Consider the following 11,765-nt stretch of genomic DNA (forward strand, 5'->3'; position numbering starts at 1 on the left):
TGGGAAGAGATGAGTGTTGTGGGAGTAACCTTGAAGTAGATAGGTAGGTAGGTAGATAGATAGGTAGGTAGGTAGGGGCCAGCGGCTTAGACCACACAAACACACCTCACCTTACCACAGCCAGTCATCCAGCCCCTCCCCACCCCCTCCGACCCCTCCCCCTACGTCACACCTTCTCAGAACTCGACCGTGACGACATATTCGGCCACTCATGACGTCATACTTACCTGGAAGATCAACCCAAAACGGTAACGTCTTTTTTTTTTCTCTCTCTCAGTGAACTAAGACGAATACCGTAAACTATTATGTAAACTAAACGCATGAATGTAAACTTTGACGCATGAATGTAAACTTTGACTCATGAATGTAAACTTTGACGCATGAATGTAAACTTTGACGCATGAATGTAAACTTTGACGCATGAATGTAAACTTTGACGCATGAATGTAAACTTTGACGCATGAATGTAAACTAGACGCATGGATGTAAACTTGACGCATGGACGTAAACTAGACGCATGGATGTAAACTTGACGCATGGACGTAAACTACTGATAAGAGAATTAACGAACGAGAATGTACTGTCACCATCATCATTACAGAATCACAACCATAACAAGGACCCATTTTCACAACCCTGCCAACAACCCTCCAGCCCCCCCACCCCACATGTTGTTGACCTAAGGGCCTCGGGGCAACTCCACACATTGAGGTTGTTTTGTGGAGAGGTTGTGGAGAGGTTGTGGCTACAGATAATTGATTGTGGTGGGGGGGGGTTAGTGTGTGTGTGTGTGTGTGTGTGTGTGTGTGTGTGTGTGTGTGTGTGTGTGTGTGTGTGTGTGTGTAGTGAAGGTCAAATCGTGTTGTTCCTACTCCTCTTCTTGATCCCACCTGAGTTTATTTCACCTGCTGATTAAACACTCTAACGCTAACTGGGAGATGGGATTTGGTTAGGTTAGGTTAAGATAATAATTAAATAAATCAAGGTATCTAATCATCAAGTGACACATTTTGATTCTGTACCTTAGCCACAGTAAAGTCATTAGGCACAGCTCACGCCCTTGTACGCCCACACACACACTGGTAGTTATCACCTCCGCCCGCCCCAACCACAGTGAAAGTCAGCCGATTCTCAGAGCCGGACTGTGGAGACGAAACAAACTGACTCAACGCCTATATTAAGCTCCTCTGAGTCGATTTTTTCCCTTTAAGACTAAATTAATTTTTTCCTATGTAGATTTTAGGGAATTTATAGTAATTTTCATTTTTCAGATCAACATAAGTATTTTTTTTTTATATCGGGTGTTTATAAAGTCACTTCCATTAATATGTATGTAACTTATTTTTTATTTATTATTATTATTATTTATTTTACAGAACCAGTGACTGAATATACAAGGTCTAATGATCGAAAAAAACGTCGTTCAGTTGTACCTTCAGTGAACGGTTCCATGATTCAGAGTTGGACTGGATAAGGTGGCAATTATTTCCCTCCTTCGTTCTCTATCTCTCTCTTCCTTCCTTACCTTCCTCCTTCGTCATCGTTCCCCACCACCTCCCTCCTACCTCCTTCCTTCGTTCCTTATCTCCCTCTCTCACCTCCACCATCATTCCCCCACAGCATCTACACCTACATCTACCTGAACTCACCTGCTAATTACAGTAACTCTATGTAAACACCACCAGCGGATTAACATAAACAAAACAAAAAACAAAATATCCACAAAAAGGTGTTAAATCCCCTATAAGCGAATCCGATCCCATAACACCATCGAATCCACTTTTGGTCTTGACTACAGAAGGGTTTGGAAACAGATCAAAACAACGACCATATATTTCTATCATCTCCTTTACCCCTCTCTTCCTTTCTCCTCACATCCTCTTTAACTCTCACCTGTTGAAGTAAATGAGGTAATAACAACAACAGGTAGTCAACACAGAAACTTAACGACTACGAACGACTACCACCACGACTACCAACGACTTGTGCTACTGTTACCCGCAAGATAAGACACACCCTGATCACCAGCTCCCTCTACCAGCATCAGTCGTAACCTTCAGTGCAGGTACACACGGGTCTGGGATCTCTCTAAAACTACGAATATCTTACAAAAATAACACGTACAGGTCTTTAGGTAGTGAGGTGGTGATTTCGTCATTGATCTATAGTGATTTATGGTGATTTACCTCCTTTTAACGTGTTAGGATGTGGTTATATGTACTCATATTTTGCTATGTACTCAGTTATGTACTTCAGGAGTAATATAGTGTGTATAAACAAAAGCCATAGGAGTTATATCAAAGGTTAAACCAATCTCTGTCTGAGGAAGTCATATTGAAGCTTTATATCAACACCAAGCGTGGGATTCGAAGCCTTAAACCCAAGCTTTGTGGGATTAGAAGTCTTATACCCAAGCTTTATAGGATTAGAAGCCTTAAACCCAAGCTTTGTGGGATTCGAAGCCTTAAACCCAAGCTTTATAGGATTAGAAGCCTTAAACCCAAGCTTTGTGTATACATGTAAATCATTCATATAAGAAACACTTTAAACATTTCATCAACAGGGAGGGGGAGAGATGGGGAGGAGGAGGGACGGAGGGGGGGTTAGGAGGGTACGTCACAGCCATACAAAGCAAGTGTTTAAACTTCCTCCTGATAGTGGGTACGTGTGCGTGGGTATCCTGTAGGAGTGGAGGGTATCCTTGAGGAGGGAGTGGATGGGGGGGGGGATGATGGGTCCTCACTGTTAACTCACACTTCCGGGTTACAAACTGAGGATGATGAGTTAATTAAGTGTTAAGTTACTGAGATGGGGCTGAGTCAATATGAGTTGGTAAGTCAATGATTGATGTGAGTGACTCCAAAACTTGTATGAATCAAGTATGAGTCAATATTATAGTGTGAGTCAAGAACTTAGGTGAGTCAACCACACACACACACACACACACAGACACACACACACACACACACCCTCTCATCCTACGCCATCCAAGAACAGGTACGTACAGGTAAGTGATCTAACTGCGTACAGGTAATCCCTAACCTGCGTAAAAGGCGTCAACGGTAAACGATTATAACACCTTGTGGATAATGGATAGGAGAGGATAGCGGGGAGTGGTGATGGATAGCTGGTGAGGCGGGGGAGTGGAGGAGGGATAGGGAGGCTGGATGGAAGAGGAGAGAGGCCTGAGGGAAGAAGAGGGAGGGTTAGTGGAAGGGAGGGAGGAGGGAAGAGGGTGGGGGAAAGGAAAGGGGAGGGCTTATTGGAGGGGAGGGAGAATAAAGAGATAGGGAGAGAAAATGGAGGTGTAGGTAGGGGGGCAGGGTAGGTAGGGGCAGGGGGAGGTAGGGAGAGGGCACCATCAATATAAAGGCAAGAGTGAGTTTTAAATAGCGGGAGCAACAAGTGTAGGTCGTGGTGAGGTCAATTACGGTCTGGTCATTACAACACCCAGCAGAGGTGATGACGCATATCCTGGGTGAGGGGGTGAGGGGAGGGGGGGAGGGAGGCAGGGTAACAGCTGACGTGGGGGTAGGAGGTGGTGGTGAGTGGAGGTCGGATGTGTGTGTGTGTGTGTGTGTGTGTGTAATATGTACTGTTTAAAATGATAACAACAGCATCCTTACCTAACCTAACCTACCTTAACTTAACCTAACCTAACCTTTGTGACCTGTGACCTGTAATTTCTGACCTATAACCTGTGATGAATTTTCCTTTTCTTAGTTGCCATTGTAAGTCGGTTAAGAAGCGATATTAAAACAGAACACACACACACACACACACACACACACACACACACACACACACACACACTGACAGACAGACAGACACACACACACACACACACACACACACACACACACACACACAGAACATCTCCTCTCCCCACCCCCCACACACACACACCCTCCTCCTCCCCCTCACGCACTCTACCACAAAACACAAAGTAAAAACAAACTCAACTGTATCTTGTGGGTAAAGATTAATAATTATGACCAAACCACAACACACAAACAGCTTCCCTTCCCCCCTCTCCCCTTCCCCCCCTCTCCCCCCTCCCTCCTCTCATCTCCCCAAGACGTAAGCCTGGGGGGTGGATGGGGGAAGATGGACTGGTTGACTGGCTAGGAGGAACCATGAACATGCAGTTAAGAAATTTATGACTGTTTGTGGGCGACTCCAGGTGGTTAACAGAGGGAAATTGTGACTGGTGTGTGTGTGTGTGTGTGTGTGTGTGTGTCCCTGGCTGTTTGAAGCGACACGCGCCCTCTTACCTCTCTCACACACACACACACACACACACACACACACACACACACACACACACACACACACCAGGCCAGAAAATTCAATTAAGTGACAGTAAACTTTTAAAATAGCCTCACGTTTAACATAATGGCCCACCATGACTCAGGTACACACAGGTAAGTGGTACACAGACAGGTACACACAGGTAAGTGGTACACAGACAGGTACACAAACACAAGCAGCTGGGAAGATCATCATCATCATCATTATAGTGTCGTCTACAGGTAAAGGTGTTATTATTGTTATTGACCTACTGCTACCTATGACGACACCTCGATGATGATCTTCTTCTTCTTCTTCTTCTTCTTCAGGTGGGTCTTCGCCTCCATCACACACCTGAGGTCCTCCTACTCACAGACACCACCACCAGTCGTTGCTTCGTCAGGTAGGTCTCCATCACACACCTGAGGTCCTCCTACTCACAGGTACCACCACTAGTCGTTGCTTCGTCAGGTAGGTCTCCATCACACACCTGAGGTCCTCCTACTCACAGGCACCACCACCAGTCGTTGCTTCGTCAGGTAGGTCTCCATCACGCACCTGAGGTCCTCCTACTCACAGGTACCACCACCAGTCGTTGCTTCGTCAGGTAGGTCTCCATCACACACCTGAGGTCCTCCTACTCACAGGCACCACCACCAGTCGTTGCTTCGTCAGGTAGGTCTCCATCACGCACCTGAGGTCCTCCTACTCACAGGTACCACCACCAGTCGTTGCTTCGTCAGGTAGGTCTCCATCACACACCTGAGGTCCTCCTACTCACAGGCACCACCACCAGTCGTTGCTTCGTCAGGTAGGTCTTCATCACACACCTGAGGTCCTCCTACTCACAGGTACCACCACCAGTCGTTGCTTCGTCAGGTAGGTCTTCATCACACACCTGAGGTCCTCCTACTCACAGGTACCACCACCAGTCGTTGCTTCGTCAGGTAGGTCTCCATCACACACCAGCTGTTGATCTTGGCCATACTCTTCTCTCACACACCTGCCTCTTGGGATCGTTCATTAGCATCACATCACCTGGTTACCTGGTTATCCACATCAACATTACACTTAACTCTTATTCTGTATCAAGATTCTGTAATTCTTCACTGTAATTCATTGTCCTGTATTTCGCTGTCCTGTAATTCATTGTCCTGTAATTATATCTCCCAATACAGGAGTCAAAACAGGTTATCTTCCAACCACAGCGACCTAACCCGCTCAGTGGTCATGGTGTTGTGGTGGCGGTGATGAAACGGGTAACCGGATACTGTGAGCGGGTAGAATTCAGCCACACGACCCCAGCCACACGAGGAGTAAGGTGGTGGTAGGCAGTGGTAGGCGGGTTACCAGAAGGGAAGGGGGAGCAACACGGCAGGTGAGCATAAGGTGATACCTTTATCCCTTTCAGTAGACTTACCTGGTGCCTCATTAACTAACTATTACCTCAGGTGTTGGATATATTAACGTGTCTGTCTGTCTGTCTGTCTGTCTAATGATGTTTATTGGCCGGAGTTTGCCAAGGTAGATCTGGCAGGTGAGTGAGAGACACACCCCCCCCCCCGCTCCCTAACCACCTGGACACTCACGAATCACCTGAGGTATTAAACGGGTTTTAATTAACTCATACTCAGGTGTTTGTGAGGTGTGGTGTGGTGTATGGTATGGTGTGGTGTATGGTATGGTGTGGTGTGTGGTATGGTGTGGTGTGGTGTGGTGTGTGATGTGGTGTGTGGTGGTGGTACTGTGATGTCGTGGTGTAGTGTGGTGTAATGTAATATAGTGTGGTGTGTGACGTGGTGTGGCAGCGTGGTGTAATATAGTCTACTGTGGTGGAGTGTGGTGGTAGTGTGGTGGTAGTGTGGCGAGGCCGAAGGTCAACCAGGAACAGCAGGGGCAGGTCCAAGGAGGAGTGGTAGCAGCACCCCCTCACCCTCTCCCTCACCTCATCCCTCACCTCACCACCCCCCCTCACACCTCACCCCCCTCACTAACCCAATCCTCACCTACAGTATCTATCATTTTTTTTGTACCTACTGTAAAAATTCCACATGTTTTTGCTCACACCTTTACCGATAAGCACAGGTAATTATCGACGCCACACCTGTTGAGACCATTTCCGAACAGGTAAGAATGTCCTCAAGAAAATCCCAACTGTTTATCTCATACCTGTGTGTTTACCTGTCTTAATTATAATCATATCTACAGGTCACATAAATACATACATACATACATACCTGTTTATATATATTTTGAAAGCCGAATCATTCTCACCCCATCCGACCCCGAAATACTGTACCACCATGCACTAGAGTTGTATCAGTGGTGGCAATACACTCTACCTGAGGGTCACACTAACGAGACCCAGGCCTGCCAACCTTCATAACAACGCATCGATATAAAACAGCAGACATAAGAGACAGGCATACAGGTAGACAGGCATACAGGTAGACAGGCAAGACAGGTAGACAGGCAAGACAGGTAGACAGAGAGCTAATTGGTTGAACTACCAGGTGAGAATTTGTGTTATGTCACGTGTTACCTGAGTGACGTAAGAATTGACGGGTATTGAAGACAGATAAGTGACAGATATGACGTAATCTAGTTTCCTGTGGGATTTACGATGGGAAAGAAAGAAAGAAAGAAAGAAAGAAAGAAAGCAAGAAAGAAAGAAAGAAAGAAAGAAAGAGGGTCAGTTGTGTGTGTAGTGAGGTGAGTGGTGAACGTGTCAACTCAGGTAAGGGGGACAGGTGAGCCGCTCCAGGGAGAACGATCCACCAAGGTCACCTGTGTGTGTGTGTGTGTGTGTGTGTGTTACCTGTAAACACCATTGACATCAACACGATACATCAATAACAGCCAATTAGGTATAACACACAAAGCCGCCTCTTGATCCCCACACACACACACAGAGTCATTAGGACCACCTACCTTTACCTGTCCCTCGCTGCCGCCCCCTCACCTGCACGTCCGCTTACCTGCAAGTCAATGGGTAATACATTAGCAAGGCATTACGGCAAAGGGTCACCACCACCACCACCTACCACCACTATTACCATTACCACCACTACCAACACCACCACCACCACCACTACTACTGCCATGAAAGGAAGGCTTGTGTGGTAGTGGTGGTGGTGGTAGTGGTAGTGACTGTCGGGTCTGTGTTGTTTTTGAAGTAAATAAAAACATTATATCATTTGAAAGTCTCATATTAGTGTCTAATAATACTTCACCACCTCGTTTATGAGCATGATAAAACACACACACACACACACACACACACACACACACACACATAAAGATAAGTTTACAGTTTAAAATATATACTGTATTGAAAAAAAGTTCAGATAAGATAATTAACGGCACTTCCTATATACAGTACATCCTGGTTCGTTAAATACATATATAATAATAAATAATAATGGTTGGCCCTGGTGCAACGAGGATGGCCGGCCCAAGGGCCTCCTAGGCGTGAATTTGTTTAAGATGTAGAAGCTGTCGCCAACACAACAACCACACCCTAAGTCAACGAGTTGAATGACCCAGTGTCAAGGAATAGTCCGAGAAGACCGGACAACTCGCCAACTGCACTGGCTAACCATTACCCCGGAACACGATCCGCACATAGACTAACATCCAGGTCCCCAATTACTGCTGGGTAGACAGAGGCAAATGGCGTAAAGAAACTTGCCCATAGTTTCACCCTCCCCGGGGATCGAACCCGGGTCCACTCACTTGCGAGGCGAACACGCTGACCATTACATACATACATACATACATACATACATACATACATACGGAGAGAAAGTAACAGTATTAGTGTGTGGGTGAGAGATTATCTTCATTAAGAAGAAGAAAACGAAGAGAAGAAAGAGAATAAAATGAAGAAAATAAAGAAAGAAAGAAAGAAAGAAGCCGTGACCTGCAACACCACCACCCTCATTATCCGCACTGCGTCACACACACACACACACACACACACACACACACACACACACCTAAAATTACTTCTCATAACAAGGTAATCACCCTCACAAGGTCACTACGTACACCTGGATCATCTCACATAATCCAGGTAATTACAGGTGAATAAAAGACTACTCAATGACGTGGCAATTCAACCCTTAATTAGGTTGTATTGAATTAAGCAAGGAGGAAGGTGATTGGTTGGTTGTATTGGCCAATTGACTTGCCCAGGTGTTGTTCAGGTGTAATTATCTCTCATTAATTCTAAGGTCAGGTATTTTTTTTATTGTATATTATATTTGAAAGATTACCTGAAGATTAACCCCCCCCTAACCTAACGTAACCTAACTTAATCTAAACTCACCTAATCTAAATTGTATATAATTCTTTAATGTGTGTGTGTGTGTGTATGTGTGTGTGTATGTGTGTGTGTGTGTGTGTGTGTGTGTGTGTAATGTGTGTGTGTGTGTGTATGTGTGTGTGTATGTGTGTGTGTGTGTGTGTGTGTGTCATTATGTTCTTTAAAGATTATGAGTATTGTGTCACCTTCCTTCCATTAACACACCACTATTACTACTGTCAATAACACCTACCACAACTACCACTATCGCCATCACTACCATCATCATCATCATCATCATCATCATTTATCACCATCGTAACTATCACCATCACCACCACCACCACCACCACCACTATCACCACCACCACCACTATCACCACCACCACCACTATCACCACACCACCACTATCCACCACTATCACCACCACCACCACTAACACCACCACCACCACTATCACCATCACCACCACCACCACCACACTATCACCACCACCACCACCACCACTATCGCCACCACTATACCACCACCACCCACTATCACCACCACCACTATCGCCACCACTATCACCACCACCACTATCACCACCACCACCACCACCACCACCATCGCCACCACTATCACCTGGTTCTTTCACCTGTAAATATTTAAGACACTCAACTATCACCACGAGGTCGCCCCATCACAGTGCCAGTGAAGACCGTGAGAGTGAACAGTGCCAGAGTGAAGACAGTGCCAGGTGAAGACAGTGCCGGAGTGAAGACAGTGCCAGAGTGAAGACAGTGCCAGAGTGAAGACAGTGCCAGAGTGAAGACAGTGCCAGAGTGAAGACAGTGCCAGAGTGAAGACAGTGCCAGAGTGAAGTGCCAGAGTGAAGACAGTGCCAGAGTGAAGACAGTGCCAGAGTGAAGACAGTGCCAGAGTGAAGAAAGACAGGTGCCAGAGTGAAGACAGTGCCAGAGTGAAGACAGTGCTAGAGTGAAGACAGTGCCAGAGTGAAGACAGTGCCAGATGAAGACAGTGCCAGCGTGAAGACTGCCAGAGTGAAGACAGTACCAAATATGACAGTGCCAATATATAGACAATCCCAGAATGGAGACAGTGCCAAAATGGAGACAGTGCCAGAGTGCCACATCCTAGGTAGCGTGCCAAGACAGGTTACGACACATGCAATGAAAATTCTTCTCCATAATCCACCTCTGGCGTGGACTAACACACATTCATCACAACCCAGTGTGTGTGTGTGTGTGTGTGTGTGTGTGTGTGTGTGTGTGTGTGTGTGTTTTTATTATGTATCTATTGGTTTAACTCTTCTTCCTCTACTTAAAAATACAACTTAATTTAAACACGACAAAATAAAGTGTTTGTGTTTTATTTAGGTTTATTTTGCGTTGGTGTTTGTTCACTATACATAGTTATACATATACATAAACCTTGATATACTGTACATAGCAAGATTAAGAGTAGTAATTTATATTATTTCTTATAGTTTTAGTTTTACAATTCCACTGCAGGCATTCGTTCGTCAGACTTATTAACCTCCCAAACCACGTAACTACAGATTGACAAGTGAACGCCAGACGCTCCTAACCGCTCGTGCTGGATAAATGTCTTAAAGGTATTCAGATTTCAGTCTTGTTAATTAATGAAGGTAAATGATAATTTTTTTTCACAGTTTTCTATGGTAAAATATACACCTGTTTAAATGACGTCATATATACCAAGTCAAATTAATTAAGCAGGTATACAGGTATATATCTCCCGTTTACTCTGACATTACGTATACCTATTATAATGACGTACGATATACCTTAGTAATATGCCTGGAATACCGAAGGAGAATAATAACAGTTTCTACACTTCCTCAACACCTGTCGTCTCTCAGGCACAGGTGTGTGTCTCAGGTGCAGGTGTCTCTCAGGTACAGGTGTGTCTCGGGTACAGGTGTGTGTTTCTCGGGTACAGGTGTGTGTCTCTCTGGTACAGGTGTGTGTCTCAGGTGCAGGTGTCTCTCAGTTACAGGTGTGTCTCTCAGGTACAGGTGTGTGTGTGGGGGAGGGGTTAAATTTTCCACACGTCCAGATTCTGTACTTTTAGACCCCGAGTAATGACCAACACCAGCGTGTATAAACCTTGCGCGTGTTGTTTGGCATTCTTTTGACCCCGAGGAAGTGTGGAGGTGATTCCTGTTATGGCTAGGAACACCCCCCAACCCCGCCCCGCCCCGCCCCAGTGACCCTACCCCTACCCCGCCTCACCCCCATCTGAACCCTCAATGCAAGAAGTGTATCAACCAATCAGAGACCAGAGGAAGAATTGTCAACATTCTATACGTGCTACTCGTTAACCAATCACAAGCCATCTGGTCTTTATCCACCAATCACAGTTCAGGTCTTCCTCTATATATTGACGTAATATTTTGCACCTTATCTTATCTTTATCTAATTTAATGCATGATGATCAAACCTAAACTGTCCATAGACGGAAGGGTTGGTGTGTGTGTGTGTGTGTGTGTGTGTGTGTGTGTGAGACCCCCCCATACCTCACAACTTATGAACGTGTACAGAGACACACCTTCCTACCAAACTACGGTCACACCAACCACGCCTGCATCAACTATTACCGAAGCCTACGCCCCTCTACACGCCTACACTAATCACCCCCCCCCACGCCCACATCAATTACAACACACCCCCACGCCCGTAAACCAGCTCAGATCATTCATCACCCGCACACCAAAGCCCTGAGTCTCCACCGAATTTTTTTTTTATTTTCTCAGCTTCCCAAATGCCATCACAGGTGCCAGGTCCCAACAGCGGTGGTCCCCGGTGCCAGGTCAACAGCGGTGCCAGGTCCCAACAGCGGTGCCAGGTCCCAACAGCGTGCCAGGTCCCAACAGCGGTGCCAGGTCCCAACAGGGTGCCAGGTCCCAACAGCAGGTGCCAGGTCCCAACAGCGGTGCCAGGTCCCAACAGTGGTGCCAGGTCCCAACAGCGGTGCCAGGTCCCAACAGCGGTGCCAGGTCCCAACAGGTGCCAGGTCCCAACAGCGGTGCCAGGTCCCCAACAGCGGTGCCCCAACAGCCCAGGTCCCAACAGTGGTGCCAGGTCCCAGCAGCGGTGCAAGGTCCCAACAGCGGTGCCAGGTCCCAACAGCGGTGCCAGGTCC

The sequence above is a fragment of the Homarus americanus genome, unplaced genomic scaffold (assembly GCF_018991925.1).
Source record: "Homarus americanus isolate GMGI-L3 unplaced genomic scaffold, GMGI_Hamer_2.0 scaffold14467, whole genome shotgun sequence".
NCBI lineage: Eukaryota > Metazoa > Arthropoda > Malacostraca > Decapoda > Nephropidae > Homarus > Homarus americanus.